Source organism: Eleutherodactylus coqui, unplaced genomic scaffold (genome assembly GCF_035609145.1).
Source record: "Eleutherodactylus coqui strain aEleCoq1 unplaced genomic scaffold, aEleCoq1.hap1 HAP1_SCAFFOLD_56, whole genome shotgun sequence".
Classification (NCBI taxonomy): domain Eukaryota; kingdom Metazoa; phylum Chordata; class Amphibia; order Anura; family Eleutherodactylidae; genus Eleutherodactylus; species Eleutherodactylus coqui.
In genome coordinates this window covers 288,079-293,132 of record NW_027101706.1, presented here as the reverse complement: position 1 = coordinate 293,132, position 5,054 = coordinate 288,079, and positions in this window count along the sequence as shown.

The window sequence follows — 5,054 nt, the reverse complement described above, 5'->3', positions numbered from 1 at the left end:
GCTGAAAATTAGACGGCACCATGGAGACGAGGACGCTAGCAACGGAACAGGAAAGTGAATAACTTCTTATAACTTCTGTATGGCTCATAATTAATGCACAATGTACATTACAAAGTGCAATAATATGGCCATACAGAAGTGTATAACCCCACTTGCTTTCGCGGGACAACCCCTTTAAACATTTCTAAGTGAGCTGAAATGAAAAACAAACCCTCAGGTTTGCCATTTTTTGTAAAGGGGGGGGGGGGGGGGGTTACAGTAAACAACCTGCAGCTAAAATGACATGTTGACTTTATTTTGTCAGAATAATTACAACAATATCAGATGTATCTAGTTTAGAGATGAGTGAACTAGGGTACTCGAGATGCTCGTTACTCGAGACGATCACCACGCGGTACTGGAGTCAATTGCATTGCCTTCCTCGCATGTTTAGCGCCATTTTCTAGCCATTAAAGAGAGAAGGCATTACCACTTCCTGCTGTGACGTGCCCCCCTTCCCCCAGTAGTGAGTGGCTGGGCCTATCAGGTGACCGCCGAGTACTTAAACTGGTCCCGCCCGCGGCTCGCCTCAGACGCATGCTGGCAGGGGTTAGGGAAAGTGCTGCTGCTGATATAGGGACAGTGTTAGAGTAGGATCCTGTCGTCAAGAACCCCAACGGTCCTTCTTAGGGCTACTCCACATCGTCTGCATTACTGTTGTTGCTGGCTGGGAGCAGTAGTGCACCAATTTTTTTTTTAACCATCTCGGGCTGTGCAGGCCATTTCAACTTTAGCGTTCTCAGTCTGCAGTGTATTACGCAGAGTTTAGGGACGGAGCTGCCTATACAGGGAAAGTTTTACAGTACTCCTGATCCTCTGTGCAAGAACCCCAACGGTCCTTCTTAGGGCTACATCTGACCGTGTGCATTATAGTTGTGGCTGGCTGGTAGCAGTAGTGCATCAAGTTTTGTATTACGCATCTAGGCCTGTTCCCAGCCTTGCAGTTATAGCGTTCTCAGCCTGCAGTGCATAACGCAGAGTTTAGGGACAGAGCTGCTTCTATAGGGAAAGTTATACAGTCCTCATCCTCCGTACAAGAACCCCAACGGTCCTTCTTAGGGCTACATCTGATCCGTGTACTTTACAATTGTGGCTGGCTGGGAGCAGTAGTGCACCAACTTTTGTATTACGCATCTAGGCCTGTTCCCAGTCTTTCCGTAATAGCGTTCTCAGCCTGCAGTGCCGTACAACCAGCTCTCACCATGAAACTGCACTCTAAGGCTGGGTTCACACAGGGCGGATTTGCCGCAGTTTTTCCGTTGCGGTTTGGCCGCAGAAGAAATGCTTCTGCGGCAAAACGACTTCAAAAGGTTAATTTTGGCTTGCGGATTTTCCTGTGGAAAAATCCGCAAGCATTCTTTTCCGCAGTTTTTTAAAAGTTTTTGCCGAGTATTTTGGTAGGGATTTTGCTGCGTCCATAGAGGTCTATGGAAAAAAGAGCTGCGGAAAAGACAGAAGAGTGGACATGCTGCATCTTTGAAAAACGCTCCGCAGTTGCATTTACGCACTGCGGCTGTGCGGAAAAAATCCGCCCTGTGAGAACAGCTTTTTTGCAAAACTCATTTGTGCTGCATTGCACTACAAACGCAGCGGTTTTGCCGCAGTGCGGATATGTAACGGCAATCCGCGGCAAAACCGCAGCAAATCCGCCCTGTGTGAACCCAGGCTAACATTTCCTAGCCTACTGCAAACAACTTCAGTTATACCGTTCTGTGTCTGCAGTGCATTAGACAGAGGTCTCACCGCTAAACAGTACTGTAATATTTCCTGGGCCACTGCAAAATATTTCAGCTCTGCCGCTGTGCAGAGCGTCTCACCATACCCTTTTCTTGGTGGGGTTGAGATAGCCACAGTTACCAGCACTATCCACTGGCTTTAGAGTCTTCTCCCACTCCATACAGCCTCTATTATCTACAAATCTCTGCGAGCAGTAAATTACCCCTAGGTATCAGCGCAAGACAGCGGGTTAATTTTTTCAAGTCACAGCATAGCATTCCGCTATCTACAAGTCTCTGTGTGCGGTGAATTAAGCCATAGTTGTCAGTGCTGTACAGTCGGCTAATTAATTTGGGCCCTGCTCTATTCTTAATCCGCCATGATGAGGAGTAGGGGTAAGGGTCGAGGGCACGGACATCCAAGTGAGGGTGTGGGTCATCAGATTAATCACCAATAGAACATATATATGACCATTTGGGACGCCAACTTCCACAGCCCACGAGTTTGCATGATCTAGAGCAGTGGTCCCCAACCTTTTTGGCACTAGGGACCGGCTTCAAGCAAGACCATTTTTACAAGGCCCGGCAGAGTTGGGCGGGACATGGGTGGGGCTTTGGTTATATGGGGCGGGGTTATGAAGGGGGCAGTATAATATATCCCCCCCCCCCAGCCTGGCAGCACACACATAGAGCAGTATATAATGTATTTCCCCCTGCCCCCCCAGCACACACATAGGGCAGCAAAAATTTATCCCCCCCCCCCCCCCAAGCACACACATAGGGCAGCATATAAATTTATCCCCCCCCCCCCAGTAATAGGAAGCCCCCACTCCTCAGTAATAAGCAGCCCCCCCCCAGTAATAGGCAGCCTCCTCCACAGTAATAAGCACCCCCCACCCCAGTAATAGGCAGCCACCACCTCTCAGAAATTAACAGCCCCCCTAGTAATAAGCACCCCCCCCCCAACCCATATACTTACCTCCTCCCTGCTGTCAGCGTCGCTCCCTCTCTAATTGCCCTGAGCACACTGTAGTCAGTGTGTAGCCTGGCATGCTTCCTCCCCGAGTCCTCTCCTGCGGAACTAATGAGCAGGGGACTCGGGGAGGAGGATCCTGGCTGCACACTGACGTCAGTGTGCGCTGGATCAGTGGGAATAGCGCGATTACCAGCGGGGAGCTGCGGCACCTGAGCTGGTAATCGCTTTAGTGGTGAGCGGCGTCGGCACGCCGCACATGACACGAGGCAGCGGGCCTTGTGTTTAGAACAAAACTTCCCGCCGATGCCGCGGACCGGCGCTAAACACCTAAAGAAAGGCAGTACAACAGGGTACTAGAGCCTCCATGCCCACTGTATCACATGCTGTATCCCAGCTAGAGGTAGTACAACAGGGTACTAGAGCCTCCATGCCCATCCATATTGCATCTTGTATCCAAGCTAGAGGCGGTACAACAGAGTACTAAGCCACCATGCCAGCCCGTATCACATCTTGTATTCAAGCTAGAGGTGGTACAACAGGGTACTAGAGTCTCCATGCCCGCCTGTATCATACCTTGTATCATAGCTAGAGGCAGTACAACAGGGTACTAGAGTCTCCTTTCCGGCAAAAAAACAAAAAAGAAAAACAAGCACTCAGAGGATCCATTGATGGAAAAATAAAAAACATAATGTCTCCTGGAATGCAGCGACTGAAAAGTAAGTATAAAAAATACAAATTCAAAGCGCATCAATTCTGCTATAGATTTTTTTGGTTGGGTTTCTTACAGCGTTAATCATCAGCATAAATGACACAAAACATTTTTTCCACGGGCCGTAACGATTACGATGATACCAAAACTTTTTTTTTTTGTTTTTTTCACTTTTTCGCAATAAAAACCCTTTTTTGGAAATTATTTTCTTTTTCTAAATCGCGACATTCAAAGTCCTATAACTTTTATTTTTCCATGGACGGAGCTCGGTGAGGGCTTATTTTTTGCGAGACGAGCAGTAGTTTTTACTGGTACCATTTTGGGGTACATACGGATTTTTTTGATCACTTTTATTGCGTTTTTTGGGAGGCAAAATACTAAAAATTAGCATGTTGCCTCAGTTTTTTGCGTTTAACGCTTTTTGCCGTGCAGGATAAAAACCATGTTTGATTTATTCTACAAGTCTTTATGGACACGACGATACCAAATATGTGGGGTTTTTTATGCTAATATGAGAAAAAGCATTTAAAAAGTGGCAGGGAAGGAGATGCCCTCCCCACTGTTGCAGCGGGACGCCGGCTATGACTGACAGCCAGCTCCTCATATGTGATCTCGCGCTATCCCCAGGACGTAAGTTTACGCCCTGTCGCAGGAAGTACCCTGCTGCCAGGACGTAAACTTACGCCCTGGGGCGGGAAGGGGTTAATTAAAAAAAAAAAAAAAGTAGTACAGCAAAAAAAAAAAAAAAAAAACCCTACACAAGTTTGGTATCGTATAGAATAAAGTTATCATGTCATTTTTGTATGTTGTAGAAACAAGACCACTGAAAGATGGCAGAATGTCAATTTTTTCCCCATTTCACTGCATTAGGAATTTTGTAAAAGTTTTTCAGTACCTTATATGGTACATTAAATAACACCATTGAAAAATACAACTCGTCCCGCAAAAAACAAGCCCTCATACAGCGACGTCGATGGATAAACAAAGGAGTTATGATTTTATAAAAGGGGGAGGAAAAAACAAACATGATAACAAAGGATGGCGTCCTGCCTCCCTCACACAGGCGATATTTTTGGCTTTAGGCGCAGCCTCTCACACGGCCTCAGACTGCTGCGATTTCCGTGTCTGGTCTATTTTTGAGCGTGTACTGCTCCTCAATGACGAGGACTGCTGAAAGCCAGTGAAAACGTAACGTGCGGCAAAGCGCCGGAATTTAAATTGCGCTGCTTTCCCGCGTTCCTGTGTGAGGGAGGGGCTAAAAGCAGCCGGGTGCATATTTACTGTGGGATCCGCCTGTAGTTGCCAGTTGAGTGGGCCTGCCCTTACTACCATCAGCTTGGTCCAAGGCCTTTCTTCCCCTCAAGTAACGCTGACCACAGTACACATCACCCTGTTCCCTGCCGCAGGCACTCCCCTCCTGTGCCGCTCACGTCCCCATATGAGCCGCACTACCCTCAGCCGCCAGAGGAGGCACGTTACCTTGTTCACGTGAGACAACCGTACCACGTGATGTAATGGGTCAGGTGCTTCATCACGTGTTGTGGTGACGTAAGAGGACCTTACGGAGAGGGAAAGGTAATGGGCTCCGCACTCCTCAGAGAAGCTGGCGGTTCAT